At 46.9% G+C, this 21,238-nt stretch overlaps 1 long non-coding RNA gene across 1 annotated transcript in view; it reads left to right on the top strand.

The window, feature by feature from the left end:
- Positions 1-239: 239 nt before the first annotated feature.
- The window catches only part of LOC115031331 (uncharacterized), a 41,195-nt gene continuing 20,196 nt past the window's right edge, over positions 240-21,238 (top strand). The window contains exon 1 of the long non-coding RNA XR_003836955.1: positions 240-492. This is a non-coding gene — a long non-coding RNA (uncharacterized LOC115031331). The remainder of the gene's footprint in view (positions 493-21,238) is intronic.

Here is a 21,238-nt window from a genome sequence, read left to right as displayed (position 1 = left end):
GCTGCTGCGCGCTCGCTCGCGCGCAGAGTTAGCTGCAGGGTTACAAACAGTCTCTCCTGCTCCCCCGGCCTGAATTAATGTGTTACTATTTCGGGCGAGCCAGTGTTTCCAGGGGAAACCTAATGACGCAATGACGTCAATGCAGGTCAGCAGCAGACTCTCCGGGAGGGCGGGCGGGCTCCCGGCTTTCAGGCTCCGCGCAGTCTGCGGGCGGGAGGGTGCCAGCGAGGTGGTGAGGGCGGCGGGTGCGGGGGCGCAGCAGCCCTGGCCAAGCCCAGAGACCGGAGGACACCCCCCTCCCAGCGCTCTAACATGGGTAACTTCCCGCTGCCCGGGACGGAGTTTCTCCGTTGCCCACGGACATCCAGGAGGCCGTGTGGAGGGCAAGCAGGGTAACCCCCACTCCTAAACCACATCTATCCAAGGGGAGCCCGAGGAGCCAGCAGGTCCGGACACTCTGAGGAGGCTCCTCGTGGGGCCTCCCACGCACAGGTACGCGCTGGTCCTCTGGGTGTCTTCAGTTTGGGAGGGAGACACATTTCCATCCACTCTCCTCTACTGTCCTGGCACCATAAATGGGCGTTTGGGGAAAGAAGAAGAAGGGGTGTCTTAGGAGCCACTCTTCGCTTGTGGCACCCCTTTTTTTTGCGGGCCTAAGAGCCGACTGCTCTACTTTAGCATCTTCTCTGGTCTCAGACTAGAATTGGAACTTCCTTCCTGGTTATGCCTCCCTTGGGGTCACCATCTGAGGCCCAGACACAAAGCGGGAGGGACATCCAGGCCATACAGGCCAAGGTGATGCTAGGCTGGAGAGGTACTTTGGTAACCTGGTGGGAGCCAGTGTTGTTGTTTAAAGAGGGCAAACAGAACTGCTTGAGTGTGTTTGATGTGCCCATAGGGTGTGTGTGCACCTACCCACGGGGGTCTATGTGCAAATGTGTCTGTGCCACCCGTGTACATGGGAACGCCTTACGTATCCTTCCTTGCTATGTATTCGTGGCATCTTTCCTGAGTGCAGGAATCCTTTCCCCGCTCCATCTCCGTTTGTTGGTCCAGATTGCACCTTGCTCCTAGGGGGATCCTGGCCAGCTTTCCCCAAGCTGACCACAGCATCAGATTGCTGCATTCTTCTCAAAGCCCAACCTGTCTTCTTGCCCCAACTAACTCAGGCGCTTCCTTTGAGGATAAGTAGGAGGGGGGATCGAGAGGGAATCCCTTTCTACCCGCCCCCTCTAACTTGTGGCGGAAGCACAATCTTCTCAGGGCTCCTCCTTTTAGACCCGCTGCTCTCCGATTTCAGCACCTCGGCGTGGACAGCTCCAGGCTTGCACCTGCCTAGCCTCTGCTCTTTTTTTTTTTTTTTCCCCTTGCCAACTCTTGGGAGCCAGGTCTGGGAGTGCGCAATCCCGGCCCCAGCCTACTCCTCCTGGCTGGGGCCTTTTCTGCTTCTAGCTCCAGAACCCAATTCCAGATCCCTCTCCCAGGCTTGCAAGGTACACCATACAGGAGGAGTCTTCTGTGTCAGGTAGCCGGGAACTCCTGCTCTGCCACCATTCTCTTTTCTCACTTCAATTCTTTTAATGAATAAAATGAGATTTCCACTCCCTAAAACGCAAGCCAGACTACTGACTGCAGAGGAGTAGGAATGGGGAATCCTCAAGACACTCCCTCCCTAATCTCACACCCCCTCTTTTGTTTCTTTTCCTATTCTAGGCCTCCTTGGGTCTGAGGCCTAGGGTAAATTCACAGCCCCTCACTGATCACAGGACTCCGGGGCTCTGTATGGAATAATATTCAAGGAGGATCTTGTAAGTGTATGCTCTGGGCTTCCCAGGAAATCTCCAGGGATACATTTGTTAATTAATTAATTGATTAATTTACTTATTTTTATAGTGATAGAGCTCTATGCAATTCACACTTACTAGGCTGTGACCACTTGGCTAACTGGAGATGGCAGCACACACATGCTAGCACTGATGGAATTCCAGATAAAGCAACTGCCTGCAGCTTGCTCCATTCCTGTATCCCATGACTGGCAAGGCACTGGGATGTTGTCCCAAACACACTTCAGTCCTCCCTCTTCAGGAATCTCATCATCATCCCAGCTCCTCCAGGAAGAGCTGAGAGGGCCTGTGGGACATCCCAGTTGGCTCAGGGACTAGCAGGAGAAAAGCAGGGGAAGTCACCCCTTCTAGCTTCAGAGACAGGCAGAGCCCCCTCTGCTTGGAAGCCTGAGCTCCAGTTAGTTCTTTTCATTAAATATTCTCTCTGGGCAGGAAAGATTAGGCCAACATTGTCAGGTCTGACTCGGGGCAGATCCAGGTGCTGCCTTTGTACTGCCAAGGTCAGCAGTATGGAATGAGAGCTAGGCTTGGGGAGATGGTCACCCCTCTGCAGAAGCTCTGGGGCCTGGAGTGCCCGGGCACGCACACTGTCAGCAGGAAATGGCCTTTCCTCTGAAATGGCCATTGTTCTGTTTGCTGCTGAGCTACCAGGGAGAGGCAAAGAAAAGGCTCCCTGGTTGGGGACAAGGAAAAGGGTGATGACCATCCTAGCCCAGTGGCTCTTTTCACAGCTCAACTCCTATAAAGTCCTCAGTGTCCCGCTGGCTTCCAGGAGGTACAAGGAAATGACTGTCCCCCAAAATGAGTTCATTTCATGGCAGAAGAGCCATGTGTGACCAGGTTAAACAGGTGGCAGTGTGGGCATGCACACAAACAGTACAGAAATGTACCTTCCACTAAAGGTTGATGGACTCCCCAGAGTCTTTCAGCTACTGTCATCTACCAAGCTCCATTTCTGGCCATTTGTCAAGTTTCCTTAGCTCCCTGGCTCCCCTCCTTGTTCAGCTGGGTAACATCTGGCTATGGCCTCAGGGAAGAGTGGCCATGGTGGAGCAGGTTCAAGGAAGTATGGCCTGTGATACCAGCCTGGCTCCTCTGGTTATTCAGAGTGGAGACTCGGTGAAGCCAGGGAAGATGGCTGACCTTGCTAGAAGGTCACACAGGGCTTATGCTGGGTGGCTCTTCTTGCCTGACTGCAGGGCACCTTTTGGTCTTCACGACCAGGCACTCAATAGGAAGCTGAACTGATGAAAGTCTAGTCTGAGCATGGGCTTCCGATGCTCCCTTCAGTCCCACGCTGACTGTGTAAGGTCATCCTCATTATGAACTTTAAGTTCTCCATCTGTGTGAGGGGGATTGGTGATGAACAGCTTGGGACCTGGCTTGTTCTGAGCATGCCTGACCAACACTGGATTAGCACTTGAGATCTACAAAAGATCCGCCAAGATGCCTGGGATCCTGAGAGGCCGGAGAACCCTGGAGCCCGAGGAAGGCTGGTCCAGGTCAGGTGGTAGCTTTCCTGCTGCCTGGTGAAGATCTGTTTTCACCGGGGTCTGAATCTCTCCCTGTAGAGAGAGGTTGAGCTCTCTTGGCTCTACCTCTTGCACCCCATCAGTCACAAACAAGAGCCTCACCTCCCTCTGTGTCAGAGAGATTCCTAGGAGGCATAGATAAGGGAGAGCTAGCTCTAAGTTGGTCAGATCACTGAAACCAAACCCCTGGCCCTACCTGGCATCCCCCTAGCTCTCTAATAACTAACTAACCAACTAACTAACTAATGAATGGAATAAGAGCCTTCACAGCAAAATGGCAGTGATCCTAACGTTTGTTCTTGGGGCCAAGAAACTTGGAGTTTTCTCCTGAAGGCTTACATATAAACTGTACTGTCTTCCAACTAGAGCACTGAGCCTGAGAACACTGAGCCAAGGTCCAAGCCACTGGGGACAAGGTCTTCCTGTCTACTTCCTTGTGTGGGAATCACTCATGTCTTGAAGTATGAGTCTCATGTGTGGCCAGCCTTTGGATTCTGCACCTTTCAGGGGATTTGCAGTTCCGAGGCATCCCTTAGCCACACTCAGGTTGAAGCTGACTGGGAGAAGCTTTACTTCAGCAAAGAGAAGCAGTGTGTTTACTCAATGTGTCTGCTTCTTCCAGAGCAGTGGTTCTCAACCTGTGGGTCGACACCCCTTGGGTGGAGGGGGTCAAATGACCCTTTCACAGGGGTCACCTGAGACCATCAAAAAACACAGATATTTACCTTACAATTCATAAAATAGCAAAATTACAGTTATAAAGTAGCATCAAAAATAATTTTTATGGCTGGGGGGTTACCACAACCCAAGGAACTATATTAGCAGGTTACAGCATTAGGAAGGTTGGACACCACCGCCCCAGAGGCTACATGTTCAGGGCTGACACCAACCCTGGAAGAGTAGTTTCGAGATTCCCTTGGTGCCATCTCTCTTGCCTATGTAACGTTGGAGTACTCATTTCATTCTCAGCATGATCAACCAATGCCCTTTACAGGGCCAGCGAGTGATGAGATACAGTGAAGACAAATATGTCACAGACGTATGCTATGCCCATTCTCACAATCAGGTATGTTTGACAGTAGTGTCGTAGTCACATATTCACAGCCTAGGGTTGAGAGGCAGTACATTCCATGCAGGACACACGAGGCATGCACTCAGGGCTACATCAGGGCTGAGTAAACTGTGAGGCTGTATGGTGATGATGAGTGTCTTGAGGAGGACTCAGTGGGCGTGTCTGGATCACTCTGTGGGCTGATGGGGAAGTAAGATGTTCCAGCTGAGAACCAGGTAGAGAGCCACTGGCCTGGCTCAGAGGAGAACTGGCCAGGTAGGGAATGCTTCCCACACGGTGGGGCATGTCTGGAGAAAGCATGGAAACTCAGGGTTGTTAGGACTTGCTGGGACTTAGATGTTGTCTTAGGGTTTTATTTCTGTGAACAGACACCATGACCAAGGCAACTCTTATAAAGAACATCTAATTGGGGCTGGCTTACAGGTTTAGAGGTTCAGTCCATTATCATCAAGGTGAGAGCATGGCTGCATCCAGGCAGGCATGATGCAGGAGGAGCTGAGAGTTCTACATCTTCATCTGAAGGCTGCTAGCAGAATACAGGCTCCCAGGCAGCTAGAATGAGGATCTTATAGCCCACACCCACAGTGACACATCTAGTCCAACAAGGCCATCCCTTCTAATTTGTGCCTCTCCCTGGGCTGAGCACATACAAACCATCACAGATGTCAAGGCAGCACTTGAAGTTTTCAGCTTTCACATACAATGCTCTAAGACTGTGTGTTCTGTCTCATTCATCCTCCTGATACCCCTAAAGAGGGTTACATGTCTTATAAGGAAATTGAGGCTAAGTATAAAACGTGATCACCCAGATCAAGCTGTGACCTCGGTCTCTCCCGACGTTAGTGTGTACTCTCTGCAATGTCTGCATTGACATCTCGAAGCAGGCGCAGTGAGAAACACAGTCTACAGATGCCCCAGGATCCTCTGCAGCTTTCCTTTGATTATAGTTGGGAGGCCATGGTAGAGAATCTAAAGGACTTTTGACAACTCTGATTCCAGATCCTGTGGCTGGTGAGTTGAGTTGCCTATAACCGCACCAAAACGCCAGTTGTGAAGGGCAGAGTGGGTTCAAGAGCACGGTATGGAGCCAAGTCAGTGAGAACTGAATCCCAGCCAACCCCAGTCTCTCCCCTGCTATGTGGCTTCGAGCTCACATATTCTCTGGGCTCAGGCTTCTCAGCGATAACTGAGGGAAAGATGGATGCGCACAGAGGCCTCTTCTAGTTCAAAGGTGTTGTGAATCTTTGAGAACTCTCATCTGTGGAATAAGAAGCCCCATCTGTAGAGAAAGTGGCTTCCAGGACAGGGGTGGTCCTGTTGGGTCAAGAAGAGTCACATTGATTCTGTCTTTTGTAGTGAATTAAGGGTGACGTGGTGGCTGTGTGAGTCAAGACCTAGCCCAGCCCAGCCTCATCTGCCTCAGGGAGGTGACTGGACGAGTCTGGCCAAGGTTAGTTTCCAGAAACTCCTCTGGGGACAGAAAAGTATGTGTTATTTTTCTATCTTGGTCTCAGAGTCCTGAGGCATTGACCTCTAGCTCAGCTCAGTCAGCAGGCTCCCTATATACCTGAGCACTTGCTGTGCCTTTGAGCTTGGTCCTTTTCTTCCTATGGGATTTGACAAATAAATACCACTTAAGCTTTAATTTCAGATAAATGCAACTTAAGAAAAAAAGTGCCTCAGAAAGTCCCCTTGAAGGGGCCCTATAATCTGTCTGCCCTGGAAGCTCCCTCCTCTGTCCTTGGCCCCTTTTTCTTGAGATTCGGGGTTTCTGCTGCCTACAGGGACCTGAGTGTGCTTAGAGAACAAAAACTAATGACAGCTGCAGAGAATGCTGAGATTGAAGCTCACATATCCCAGAGTAGCAGGCCAGGTCTGAACCGGAGGCCTTTATGTTTGTTTTGTGATCTATCCTTTCTCATCAGTGTGGCTGAAGAACTGCAGGATCATTGCCAGGGTCAGGTGGCTGCACTGCCCTCGTGTCCCCAGCAGCTGCTGAGCCCTGGCTCTGTGTAAAGCTGAGCAGCCCACTGTGTAGCCCCCAGGCTTCAGGCTGGCCTGCTTTAACTGGCTTGTGTTTGATTCCACCTTTTAGTCTGAGGCAAATCCATGTCCCCCTGACTCCTCCTCTGGCCGGCTGCTAATAAACCACTGCTCCCTAGTTGGTCTTCTAGCTGTGAGTTTATGAGGGAGGGAGAGAACGTCCGTCCGTTCCTCCTACCCCTGCCACCACCGCTGCTGCCACAAGCAGTCACCCTGACTGGTTGAACACAAGGGGTCACAACTTATGAGTGAGGTGAAGACAGGCCCTGTGTGGACACTTCCATACGCCAGAGGGGTCTTGATGACTTCCAGAAAAATCAGCTCAAATTAAATTAGTGTGGGATGCATGTGTAGTTTGACATTCACATTGAAGTGAGCTACAATGAACTCCTTCTATGGTCACATAGCACTTACCAGGAAAATGAGGGCTCAGGTCTGACTTTTTACCCCCAGGCCCTCTTCTGTACTTGCAACCCCCCACCCCCGCCATTCTTTCCATTCCTTGGGAGTACAGCCTGAAGACAATGGCGTCTACCTTAGGGAGGGGATATTGAAATACTTACCTGGTGAACTTAAGATGCTCAGGGATCTGATTTAATTAATATGGGTGTGGTCCAGGCATCAACAGTTTGTAAGAGCTCCCCAGCTAAGTCTAATAAGCACCCAGGACTTAGGATCCCCAATGACCGAAAGATAGCCCAGGCCAGAGTCTTCCAGACCACATTGGACTGTGGCTTTTGACTCCCTCCTCTAGCTGTTCTAATTAATTAATTAATTAATTAGTTTTTGTTTTTGTTTCTTAAGGCAAGGTCTCAAGTATCTCAGACTGGCTTCGACTTTGCTGTGTAGCTGAAAATGACCTTGAACTCCTGATTGTCCTGCCTGTACCTTGTACGCGCTGGGCTCTTGCACCTACCAGCATGTGTTACTAGGATCAATTTTATACGGTGCTGGGGATCAAACACAGGGCTTTATGTAACCACTTTGCCAAGTGAGTTTATTTCCCCAGCTTGATATAATCGGTAAAAATATTACTACTTTAGAAAGCTCTCCCAGTGACCCTGTTCAGCCAAGTTTGAAAGCACCGGCCTGGGATGGGGCCTTGCTCCCTCTCGGAAAGCCAGCAGCATCAAGAGGCCCCAGCAGCCTGTTCGAAACGGCAGACTTTAGGCCCTGCCGTGGTCTACTAAATTAGCATTACAGGTTAGCAAGACTTCCAAGTAATTTGCAGACACCTTAACAATTGATTTAATGAGCTCTGTGGTTATTATGGCTGATGTTGGGCCTTTAATTCCAGCTCTCAGTAGACAGAAGCAGGAGCATTTCTGGGAGTTTGAAGCTGGTCTCAGTAGTGAGTTTCAGGCCAGCCAGAGTTACACAGCGAGACCCTGATGAGATAGATAGATAGATAGATAGATAGATAGATAGATAGATAGATAGATAGATTAAAAAGCTTATGATATAATTAAAAAGCAAATGAGGGTTTTTTCTTCTCTTTCTCTTTTGTTTAAACAATTCATCTCTGTTGACTCATCAATTTGGTCGTTCTGCTGATAACCTGTGAGGACTAGCTCTATGCTGGCACCATGCTGAACATCACTTATTCAAAGAGGAACAGGGGTGACGTGGCATAGCTGTCAGTGATAACCCAAGGGTGAAGACAGTGCTTGTAGAAGCTTGAGGAGAACGCCGTAGGAGAATACAAAGGATGTGCCCTCTGCCCTGAGAGCAAAGGAATCCTGCAGTTGGGTTACAGAGGGAGGCTGGGAAGATTGCAGGTGAGACTGACAGACTGCAGAGGAATCATGACTTTAGCTGCGGACAAGGAAAAGTCCCTGGAAATTTCTGGTAAGAGAAAGGGGAAATGCTATGAGTCTTTTGTTCTCCAAGGTGGAAAAAAATCCAGAAAAGTACGTGAAGGCCCAGTGCGGAAGTGGGGAGAGCAGAAGAGGAAGGTTGACAGGTGGTTCTGTTGGAGAACCCCAAGATTTAGGAGCAGATAACATCTTGGGTATAAATGACAGACATTGAGGAAGTCTGGCAGTCGTTCAGGCACAGGGTGGAGGTGGCACCATTCCAGGAGATAAAGGCATGCGAAACGGAATATGCTGAGGTGGGCTGAGCAGCCAGTTATGTGGAACCCCTAACCTCGGAAGGAAGCTGAGGCACGTGGATCTGAGAACCCACACTGTCAGGGGCTGTTGAAATCGTGGGAGCGAAGAGCCGGAATTTAGGGAAGGAAGAAGGATCCATAGCGTGCTGAACTTCACTGTGTACAGGAAGAAAGGGAGAGAAGACAGGGAAAGAAGTTGGGGTAGGGAGAAGGAGCCAGCAAAGACAGCCTAAGAGAATAGGTCAGAAAATGAAAACAACAACAACAACAACAACAAGAAAACAGGGACCCCATAAGCAGAGAAAAGGAGAGGGAGAGGGGGAGAGGGAGAGGGGGAGAGGGAGAGGGGGAGAGGGAGAGGGGGAGTGGGGGAAGAAGAGGGAGGGCGTAGGGGGAGAGGGAGAGGGGGAGGGGAGACAGAACAGAGAGACAGAGACAGAGAGAAACACACACAGAGAGACAGGGAGAGAAAGAGACATAGAGAGTGGGAGTGAGATGGAGAGAGAGGGAGGGAGGGAGGGAGGGAGGGAGAGAGAGAGAGAGAGAGAGAGAGAGAGAGAGAGAGAGAGAGAGAGAGAGAGAGAGAGAGAGAGAGAGAGAGAGACCGTAGCAGTAGAAGGTACTACTGAGGAAGAAGATGCAAGTGAGGGTGTTGATCCAATGCTTATGGGAAAAGGAACCATTGAAACAGTTGTTTAAAAGAGAGCTAAGATGCGGAGAGCTTTGTTTCCTGTTTGGGTTAGAGGAAATGAGCCAGTTTCTGAGTAGAGAACATGAGTCAAAATGGTGACGGATGAGGAGGGAAACTGCTAGTCATTCTGAGAACAACAGATTGCATCTTGGAGAGGAGTATTAAAGTGGCACTCATCATTTTCTTCTCTATTCCTTGTGGAGAGGCACATTCACCTTGTGCCAATCAAGAGACTAGTGGGCTAAGGCTCCTAGGAGCAGAATGGATGTGAGAGTCGGTAGGTCCCTTCTGCTGTGGTCCGAACAGCCTGCAGTATGATACATTGTTTCCAGCCACAGAGGTTCAGGAAGTAAGGACTTTGAAGGTGACTGTTTTCCTTCAGGTTTGGGGACTTGCCACGGAAAGTGCAAGAAGAGACGGCATTCAGGAGCTGGAGGAGAGCACCATTTAGACACGCAGTCCATTGTTTTTTGTCTGATGACAGTCAAGTGCAGGGGCAGTCACAGCCTACTGTGAGCCTTCCTCAGAAAGGCGAAGAATAATGGGGCTACTGGTGCCTTAGCTGTATGTACAGAGCTCTTTGGAGAAAGGGAAGACCTTAGCCCCTGCCCCAGCTGCAGTTGCTGCTCTGTTCCAGACTTGTGGGTGGCTCTAGGGATAGGAGACCTCTCTCACCTCTGGTGTTTGCTCTCCAACCCTTGGAAGAATCTCAGGATCTCAGCGTTGGAGAGAACCCTCGCAGTCTCTTAGTCCAGTGGGTCTCAAACAGTGGTGATCCCTGGAGGCATTTGAAGTAAGTGGTGACTTGGATTGATTATCGTAATGGTTAAAGGCATGCAATTAACATGGAGGAGGAGGAGCAGGAGGAGGAGGAGGAAGAGGAGGAGGAGGAAGAGGAGGAGGAGGAAGAGGAGGAGGGGGCCTGAATGCCTGGCTGAGTGCAGTACAGAAAACAGGCTTGTACAGACAGCCCTGATGGGTCCCTTGCCTGCCAGAGAGCTTTCACACATTCTCCCAAGCAGCAAAGCACAATTCACAAAGATCTGTGAGAGGAGTTTACACATTTACACCCTTGAGCCCACTGGAGCCACTTCTGTGGATAAGTTATGAAGAGATTATACTCTTTACAGGTTGAAATGGATGCTCTGTCACTACAAATGATAAACTAAGTCATTTTAATTATATGTATCAATTAGGGAGTTATATTGACTTTTTTTTTTCAAATTCTTATTTCTTGAAAGAAAGCTTTTCTGTTATTTAATTTCAGGATAGCAAGAACCTAGCCCACTCTTTCAACCAGCGAGTTGAATTCTCTGTACAGTATCTCTCCTTGCTGTCTGCTCAAACAACTCCAGGGTGGCAACTCATCACCTGCCCAGGTCATCAGCTCCATCACCAGGGAGCTGGTGTTGACAGGAAGAACAGAACCTGCCACTCAGTACCTCCTGCCCTGCTTGGCAGTCCTGGGTGCGCATAGGAGGTGACAGTTCTCTTCCGTGAGATTTTCCTGATACTCGTGGGTACCACTGGAGCCACATGCTTCCACCTGTCTGCCACGACATTTGTGTCCAGACTAGAATCTTTCTCTATGTGACATGATTTGGGGGCCCCTTGTTATGCAGACCAATCTAGATACTGTACTAGAAGGGTTGAGGGACCTGGATAATTTAGTTCATCGCAGGATGGTTTATAGGCTCTTGGGCAGCTTTTGCTATCCACTGAACTAAGCTCTGGGAGTACAGAGGCGACGTAGAAGCATCTTGTATCTTCAGTTTAGCTGAGAGTGAAATTCAGTAAGATGAGAGGTTAATGCACACCCCTGTCTCCCTCCTTACCCTCCCGGGGCTGGTCTAGAATTATAGGCAGGGGTCTATGTCTGTGCCAGGAGAACCCAGAAGAGGGAGCCAGATCCCCTGGAGCTGAAGTTACAAATGGCTGATGTGGGCACTGGGAATCCAACCTGGGTCCTCTAGAAGAGCAGCCAGTGTTCTTAACCATTGAGCCATTTCTCTCCCCGGCAGGGGTTTTATTTAAAGAAGAAAATCCTTACCAAGTAATGATGAAGAAAGGTCACTCACAAAAGGAAACTTCCATTACATTCTACAAGTCCCAAAGGAGGGGGTGTCATAGTATGGCCACAGAGAAGAGCAAAGAGCTCTAGCTTAGAGTGCCCAGAGAAAGAGTGGGGGGAGGAAAAAGATAGGGTTCCTTCTTTTCAGAGAACCCCCTGGGGGTGGTCTGGTCTGCAAAGGGCCTGCGGAGGCAGAAGCAGGAATGAGATCTGCAGCCAAAACAGAGGGATTTCTGGGGGGTGCACTGTGTCACACTCCACGGCCTTATTTAAGCATTGTTTTCATTCAGAGTTTTGTCCTTCAGCTGGGGCGGGGCACTAGAAGTTTCTTCTTGGGACAACTATGGGTCCCTAAGTATGGCAAATGATTCTCCACCAAATTTAGTTATTGAGAAAACCTCACCTACATGTGTACAGCTCTGAAATAACCGATATCTAATTCTTAAATATTTACATGTATGTGTGCATGCCTGAGCACGCGCGCGCGCGCGTGTGTGTGTGTGTGTGTGTGTGTGTGTGTGTGTGTGTGTGTGTGTGGTGTGAGCACCACATAGGTGCAGGTGTCCTCAGAGATCAGAAGAAGGCATTGGGTCACCTGGAACTGGAGTTACAGGCAGCTGTGAGCTGCCATATGGATGCTGAGGACCTAACCTGGGTCTTCTGCAAGAGCACAGGGCACTCCTAACCACCGAGCCACCTCTCCTTTGCAGTGTCTTATTCTTAAGTATATGAATAGATGCTGCCCCGTATGTTCTAACCCCAAGGGTCGTCTTCAACAAGACTGAAGCTGGGGAAGAGAAAGAGAAAGGGACCCCAAGGAAATAGAAATAATGTCAAGAACAGAAAGACCTAAAACCAAAGGAAGCAAAGCTCACGTTCAGGTCCACGGGGACTGGGGGAACAGCAGAGCTCCAAGGGAGACACGGCTGCTGGAAATGAAAACAGTTTTTAAATGGCTGCCACAAGAAAATACTCAGTAAAATTGAAGAAGAGGGAAGTCGCTCTTTCAGAGAACAGAGCTGTAAAAATCCAATAGAATTGCAGACTGCAGCTAAGGAGAACCCCCCAGAAAGCAGGCTAACAAGACATATGGAAAAGATAACAGGGACGAAGGGAGAATCGATTGGGAAGGTTCATACTGGACTAATGGGCGTCCCAGAAAGAGACAACAGGGAAAATTGAGAGAAAATGATCAAATAAATAATAGAGGAAAATTCTCAACCCTGAAGCTTGAGGGCCTTTAAAGAGCCTGCTGAGTTGATCCAGCAAAGAACGAACATCTATCTGCAGCAGTGTGTGCCAACCTCAAATTCCAGAGACAAAGAAAATAAGCAAAAAAAAAAAAAAATGCTGAGGGAAATCATATAAAATTCCAATAAACATTAAAATGGCGTGAGACGTTTTCATGCCTCCAGAAAGCAGGTGGAACGGGCCTTTGCAATTTCAATAAAAAGTCACCCGAGTTCAATAGCCAGAAAAATGATCGTCGAGCTCCAGGGTAGAACAAAGGCGTTTTTCAGCTACAGTAAAGGCCCGCTGACTTATTTAAGAAGGTTATTAACCACATGCTTCATGGCAGGCCTGCAGCGCAGGTCTGTAATTCCAGCTACTCTGGAGGCTGAAGCAGGAAGACAAGTACAGAGCTGCCTGGGGTACACAGTGAGTTCTAGGCCAGCCCGGGACATTTGGTAAGAGACTCTGTCAAAGACAAAAAGTAAAAAGAGGACCATGATGGCCTTAGCTCAGTGGGTAGAGGTCTTATCTACCCTGCAGAGGAAAAGACTAAGCCAAGAACAGCAGCAAAAGTCCAGAACCAGTGGCTATCATCTGGAGAGCACCTGAGCCACGCCCCAGGCTGCCTCAGCTTGGTAGCTGTGGCACATGTTGGGGTACTGCCACCCAATCTGCAGCCTTAAGACAGAGGGGTCACAACAGGGACTGTACGGAATTAAATGGAGGGGCCAGAGCAGCTACTTAAAAGAGATCATGGCAGAAGTATCAGAAAGCCAATGAGAAATTCCAGAATTCTGCAGACACAAACACTAGTCCTTGTGAGAAACATGGGCCATTAGAGAGCTCTTCCTGGTCCTGCTGAGGCAGGCTTTAGATCAGTAAGGGCTGTCGCTGCAAGTGAAGATGTTTTATTCTAAGTCTTAAGGATGCCTGGATCTGTCTAATCAATCCGCACAGCAGAGAGAGTCTTGAAGCTACTGCTGACACCCAAGTGAATTTAAATGCGAATTAGTTAGAGGCTGGAGAGATGGCCCTATGGTTAAGAACACTGGCTGCTCTTCTGAAGGGCCAGGGATCAATTCCCAGCACCCACATGGCAGCTCACAGCTGCCTGAAACTTTAGTCCGAAAAGATCCAACGTTCTTTTCTGGCCTCTGTGGGAAAAATAAAAGTAACCTTAGAATTTTTAAAAATGAAAATTATTAGTTAAATGCATGGTTTGCCAAAGGCTCCAGCTAACAGGCTGCATGACTGCCCACGCAAGGTGCTGTAGGGCTAGGCCACGTGGTGACTGTAGGAAGGCGGGCCAGCTTCACTAAATGGTCTTTGAGAAGTTAAAAAAAAATGTATTTTTAATTTCATAAATTTATTTGTGTGCTTATGTGTCCACACATGTGTACGTGTGTGTATGTGTGTGTATGTGTGTGTGTGCGCGCGCGCGCACGCGCGCGCACGTGTCCCAAGAAAATTATGACTAGGTAGAACAGGACCATGGCAATTGTAGATTTGGTCCTAGAACTTGATGGTAGTAATGACGAATCACCAGTGAACTGTTGTTTGTTTGCGACAGAGTCTCATAATGTAGCCCAGGCTGTCCTGGAACTCACTATGTAAACCAAGCTGGCCTCGAACTCACAGAAATCCTCTTACTTTGCCGCCTAAGCGCTAAGATTAAAGGTATGCACCACTGTGCCCAGCTCAACAGTGAGTTTTTTTTTTTAAAAGAAAGGTGGTTAAGATGGAATTTCTATGTTTGGAAAAATACCATGCCCGCAGTGAGTCTGGGAGCTTATTTTAAAGGCTCTGGAATGCGGAGGAAAATCCTTTTTGTCCCTGCAGCTGTCGCGAGGGAATCATGGCCATGGAGGGAGGTGGGAAGAAGCCCATTTACGCAAATACTTGAAAGCAAATGTGTGACAGGACGGTTGTTAGATGGGATGGACGAGAAAGAGGGTGGATGCTTGTCTGGAGAAGTCCGGAGAAGGTGTGCAGAGCCCTCCAGGAAGGTCAGTGTGGGAGACTCGAGGGAGGGTCAGTTTGCAGAAACCCCGCTGGGATGGATAGGCTGCTTCTCTGGGGAAAAGGCGGTGCTGATGCTGGAGACTAGGAAGCCGTCTGCCTGTGGGGGCCAATGGAGGCAAGGGCCCAAAGAGCTCCCCATGGGCGAAAAATTTGGACCAGGGACAAAAAGTAAATCTGGAGTTTAGCATTTAAAAAGCAAGGTAAGCCAGAAACAGCAGTGCACATCTCAACCCCAGCAGGCACAGGTAGCGAGCGCCTGACTGGAGGCCAGCCTGAGTTGCCTTGAGTGACCTTGTCTGCCATGCGCGCGGGCATGGGGCTGGCCTTCCTTTCATGACTTACCGCTCAGTTTTATTTCTTCTCCTGTGAAATACCTATTTTGCGTTTGGATTATTTTTCCATTTCTATTATTTATTTCAAACCAAACTCATCAGCTAGTTTAATGATAAAGCCATGGAAGGATTCCCACGAGGGTAAGGAGCAGTTAGATGAAGTAGTAATTAAAGCAGTTAAATAAGAAGAAGAAATGAAGCGCCAAATTACAGAACAGGAAGCAAAATTGTATCTTTAGTGTTAAATGACCTGATTGCATAAGTCAAAAATCCAAGAAAATGACGGGGGTGGGGGATGCAACTAGCAAGAATTCTATGGGATTGGTGATAGAAAATTAATAAAGAAAATTAATAGCATTCCTCAAACAACAAGAATTTTATAATTACAACGGAAGGGAAAAACCGATTGCAATAGCAATAAAGACGCAAGCATCATATGAGGAATTTACAACATTCCTGAGGGTCACAATAGAAGGAGCTTCAAAATAGAAATGAAAAGTCTCATTCTTTACTTGAAAATTTCGTATCCAAAGTATTACAACGATGCTCATTCTTCTTAAATTATGCGTGACATTTAATTAACTGGGTATCTTTTATTCTTGGACTCTGACAGGTTTATTCTTAAGTGTTTGTGAAAAAAAAATACAAACACTCACAGATATCCAGGAAATGTAGTCACCTCAGAAGAGATCAGCTCACTTCTTTGTGAAAACATAATTAAAATAAAGAAGTACTGGAAAACATTCAGTCAGAGCAGTAGAGGGAATGGGGCGTTCAGAAGGAGAGCCAGATTAATACAGGAAGTTGGCGTTCCCTGAAGTGGCATCTCACCGGAGCGGCTAAGACAGGCTGTTCAGTATGGAAGGCTACAAAAGCTGGGCGTATACTTTGGAGAACAAGTGACTCTGACTTCAGTCTTTACATCGAAAAGGAGGAAATATTTAAAACTTGAAAGGAAAGTCACAAAAGTACTAGAAGAAAAACATGAAACGCTATATATATGTAGCATGTGTAAGTATGTGAATATATGTGAATACATATATAAAAATACACATACTTAGTATATATGTCTACATAAGTATGTAAATATATGTATATATATATATATATATATATATATATATATATATATATATTCTTTTTTTGTATTATTTTGAGGTGGGGTTTTACTCTGTAGTCAGGGCTGGTTTTAAACTAGTGGCATTCCTCTTGCCTTAGCATTCCAAGTGCTAGCTAGCATCACACATGTGTCACCACACCAAGTGCTCGCTCCCACGCTCGCTCTCTCTCTCTCTCTCTCTCTCACACACACACACACACACATATATATATACATACATACACACACATATATGTGTATATGTATATATATATGAGAAATTAATATTGTTGTATGTTTATATATATTCATATATATGAATAGCTATATAATAATAACATATGTGTGGGTTGTCAGGTAACTCAGCAGACACTGTTGCCAAGTCTGACAGCCTGAGTTTGTACTGTGTAGAAAACCAACTCCTGTGTTGGTTCTCCATCTCCATGGCCGACTTTACGTGTCTATATATATCGCAGGAGCCACAAATGAAAGAAAAAAATGTGTTTGTCTTTCTGTCTCTTACTATGATTATCTCCAGCTACACTATTTCCCTGTGAGGACATGAGTTCTTTCTTCTTTAAAGCTGAAATAAATTGTGCTGGGTCTCTCTGCCACAATGTGTTTATCCGCTGTTCTGTTCTGGCATATCTAGATTGGTTCTACCATTTAGCTGTTGTGAATAGGGCTGCAGTAAACATTGGTGAAGAATGAAGCTAGATCCCCATCTCTCATCATGTGCATACGTTCATATGGACCACAACATCCTCAATACGGGACCTAAACATCTGGGTCTGGGGAGATGGCTCAGCAGTTAGGAGCTCTGTTGCTCTTGCAGAGGACCTAGGTTCAGTTCCTATCACCCACAGGGAAGCCCACAACCTTCTGCAACTGAGAATTTGATACCTTCTTCTGGCACTGTGGGCACATGATGCGCAGCATATATGCAGGCACAACACCCCTACACACAAAAGAAAAAGAAACAAACCTCTTTTTAAAAGGCCTGAAACTCCTAGAGAAAAAAAAAAAACAATTAAGTAAGCAGTAAGTTTCCCAAGACAGTTTCATACATGCATGCCGTTATGCTTGTTTCTTACCTACCCCACCCCCACTGACCGACCTTGTCCCTTCTCTCTCCCTACTCATCCCCTTCTCCTCCCTAATAGTCCCTCTTTCTGCTTCATGCCCCCAAATGCTTGCTGCTATTACTGCCTCTTCCTCTTCCTACTAGACATCTTTCCTCCTCTCACAGTTCTCTTTCTATGTATATGGTGTGTGTGTGTGTGTGTGTGTGTGTGTAAGAGAGAGAATGTGAGTGTGTGAGAGTATGTGTGAGTATGAGAATGTATTGTGAGTGTGAGAGTGTGTGTGAGTGTGTGAGACTGGTGTGTGAGTATGTGTGTGAGCATGTGAGTGTTAGAGTATGTGTGTAAGAGTGTGTGGGTATATGTGTGAGACTGTATGTATGAGTGTGAGTGTGAGAGTATGTATGTGTGAGTGTGTGTGAATGTGTGTGTATGTGTGAGTGTGAGTGTGTATGTGTGAGCATGTATGAATGTGTGAGTGTGAGGGTGTATGTGTGAGTGTGTGTATGTGTGAGTGTGAGCGTGTGTATGTGTGAGTGTGTAAGTGTGAGAGTGTGAGTGTTAGAGTATGTGTCTGTATGTGTGTATGTGTGTGAGTGTGTATGAGTGTGAGTGTAAGTGTCTGTGTATGAATGTGTGACTGAGTGAATGTGTGAGTGTGAGGATGTATGTGTGAGTGTGAGCGTGTGTGAGTATGTGTGAGTGTGTAAGTGTGAGAGTGTGAGTGTTAGAGTATGTGTCTGTATGTGTGTATGTGTGTGAGTGTGTATGAGTGTGAGTGTGTCTGTGTATGAATGTGTGACTGTGAGTGAATGTCTGAGTGTGAGGATGTATGTGTGAGTGTGAGTGTGTGTGAGTATGTGTGAGTGTGTAAGTGTGAGTGTTAGAGTATGTGTGTGTCTGTATGTGTGTATGTGTGTGAGTGTGTATGAGTGTGAGTATAAGAGTCTGTGTATGAATGTGTGACTGTGAGTGAATGTGTGAGTGTGTGTGTTTGAGTATGAGTGTCTGTGTAAGAGAATGTGAGTGTGTATTAGAGTATGTGTGCATATGTGTGTGAGTGTGTGTATGATTGTGAGTGTGCGTGAGTGTGAGAATGCATGTGAGTGTAAGAGTATGTGTGTGAATCTGAGTATGAGAGTGTGAGTGAGTGTGTGAGCATGAGAGTGTGTGTATTTATATTAATATGAGTCAACACAGGCAGTATTTGTCTGACTGGCTCATTTCAGTCTTTGCTATTATTATTAAGGCTGAAGATTTGTAGACATCACTGGGCTGGAGATACAGCTGAGTGTGTAGCCTTTGCCTAGCACCTGCAAGGCCCTGATCCCTGGCCCTAACCCCACAGTGTCTTTTATAAGGACATTTATCTTGGTGTCATGTTGGGACTCTCTTCCTAGCTGGGATTTGTAAATTTTTATTACACTATTCTACCCTCTACTATAATGAGGGTAGAATAGCGTAATAAAGTCTCACATTTCCCCCACCCAGTGCCAACCATTATTAGCAGTCAGTTTTGTTTAATCTCTGCTGCTCCCCCTCCCTCTATTATTTTGAAGCAAGTCCCAGACATCATATCATCTTTTCCTGCAAATATCATTTTTTTCCCTGAAAACATTTCTGCTGTGTGGTATCTTTGACACAGGGAAAGCATTTGTACTTCAGCAAATCAAATCAGAAGCGAGCAGTCTTCCTGTTATCCTGCAACACTTCCTCAAACGCACCTCTGCCCCCACCAACTTCAAATGCCAATTGGATTTTCTGGCTTGCTCCTTTGATCCGTTTTCTTTGACACTGAGACCTTACTGCGGCAATTACTATGGGCTTAAGATATATATGTTCTCATATTTGATGTGACAAGCGTGCCAGGCTCCCATTCAGACTTTCTTCCCTCAGAGTTTTATGAATTCCCTCACTCAACCTTGTCCCAATAATGGCAGAGTCCTTAAATAAGACTCTACTCAAATCTCAGTTGAGACGTTGATTCCCATGATGGAGTGTGTAGATGAGACAGGGAAAAAGGAATACTTTTCCAATATGGACTCCTGACTTAAAACAAAGCCCGGCTTAAATGTTACAAAAACTGTGAGCTTTTCCTTTTGTGAAGTGACAGGCTGGCAGGGTTCTTCCCAGACTTTACAGATATCTGTCCATACACAGTACTGTGCTCCCACTACCCAGCATGCAACATGGGAGCTGTGTCCCTTGCCTGTCCCCTCCTGACATTGCATAGTTTGCTTGATATCCAGAGTGAAATTTTGTGTTTTCCTATTACTCTCTCTCTCTCTTCTTTTCTTTCTCTCTCTCTCTTTCTTTCTCTCTCTCCCTCCCTCCCTCCCTCCCTCTCTCTCTCTCTCTCTCTCACTCTCTCTCCCTCCCTCCCTCCCTCTCTCTCTCTCTCTCTCTCTCTCTCTCTCTCTCTCTCTCTCTCTCTTTCTTTCGGTTTTTTGAGACAGGGTTTCTCTGTGTAGTCCTGGCTGTCCTGGAACTCACTCTGTAGACCAGGCTGGCCTCGAACTCAGAAATTCCCCTGCCTCTGCCTCCCGATTAAAGGCCTGTGCCACCATGCCCAGCTCTCCTATTACTATTTCTAATTGGTTGTTGCAAATAAAAATTTTTTCTATATTTTCTTTGAAATTGCATACTTTTTCCAAATCAACAATTGGTCTAATTTTCCCTTGATCCTCAAGTTGGATGGAGACAATCAGGCTTTTAGCTCTCCTGGTTGAATAATGCTATGGATTTTTTTCTCTCTTTACTGATCACAACGACTAGAACTTCCAGTGCTTGGTGGTTGCTTCAGTCAAGGGCTCTGAGCATTCCAGGGCAACGCTTCTCGTCTGCTTGGATAGAAACAATTACAAGTATTCTAGGAACACATTTTCTGTATACACTAGGAGTCTTTCAATATGCCTATATTTCAGCTCAGTTTGAATTAAAAAATATATATATCTCCTGTGCATATTTAATAATTAACATGCTTGGCACCTGATTAGATTTGTTCTCTATCTGGCTTTAACTTCTGCTTGGATTTTTAGCAATGGGCTTTCTCAAGTGTCTTGAGGGTTCTCTCAAACAACTGTGCCATTTTCCTCTATTTCTGAGATGGACTGTATCAGTGTGTCTCCTGAGTCACATTCTGGGATCAGGCTTCACGTGGTCCTGTCTGTTATTATTTTTATTATTATTCTGCCGCCTTCTGTTTGTGGTGGTTTATTTCCGTTCCCATTAATGTTTGCATATGAAACAACACATCACTGTTGCCAAAAGCTTAGCAGAGAAGGCAAGGAAAGAGAGGGGAAGGACTCGCATGGAGCACGGGAGAGGAGCACAGGAGAGGAGCACAGGAGAGAGGGCAAGAACTTGGGGAAGTGAAGGAAAGGGGCTTTGGGTGTCAGTGGAACCAGCGCATGACAGCAGGGTGGTCCTGAGGAGGACAAGGGGCAGCCTGTGATGTGAGACTCACGGTGTGAAGGAGAAAGGGAGTGCGGTGAAGAAGACTAGACCCCCAGGGAGAGGAAGATGCTGAGACAGGTCATTTGGAGACTTCAGTGCTAACCAGGGTCAAAGTTGTCTTCAGATTTAGAGGGAAAATTACAGGCAAGTCCCAGTTGGAATGGGAATTGGAGAAGTGGGGTCCCTTGGACTTATTCTGGGGTATTTTTATTTTACTATTTCTTTTTTTTTTAATTTTATTTTTGAGGTTTTTTTTTTTTTTTTTTTTTTTTTTTTTTGTAGCTCAGATTGGCCTTGAATGTGTTATGCTCCCGAGGTTGACCTTGAACTTCTGATCTTCCTGCCTCTATTTCCTGAGTGCTGGAATCCCAGGCATGTGCTAACATGAGTGTTTATGCAAAGCTGGGGGCTTTGGACATGCCAGATGAGCACTCCAACAACTGAGCTACATCTACAACTGAGCTACACCAGATACCAGGACTGTTGTCAGTTCCTTCGATTTGTTGATGTTTCTACAGTGCTCATTGAGATGACAAACGCTTTCCCATTGAGCCACACCCTCAACCCTTGATTAGTTGTTGGTTGTATTTTTGTTTTTGTTTTTGAAACAGGGTCTCATTGTTTAGTCCCAGAACTTACTATGCAGAC

Source organism: Mus caroli, unplaced genomic scaffold, assembly GCF_978045245.1.
Source record: "Mus caroli unplaced genomic scaffold, Mus_caroli_1 scaffold_7, whole genome shotgun sequence".
NCBI lineage: Eukaryota > Metazoa > Chordata > Mammalia > Rodentia > Muridae > Mus > Mus caroli.
The sequence above is the reverse complement of the archived record's forward strand: the minus strand, read 5'-3'. Positions and strand labels throughout refer to the sequence as shown.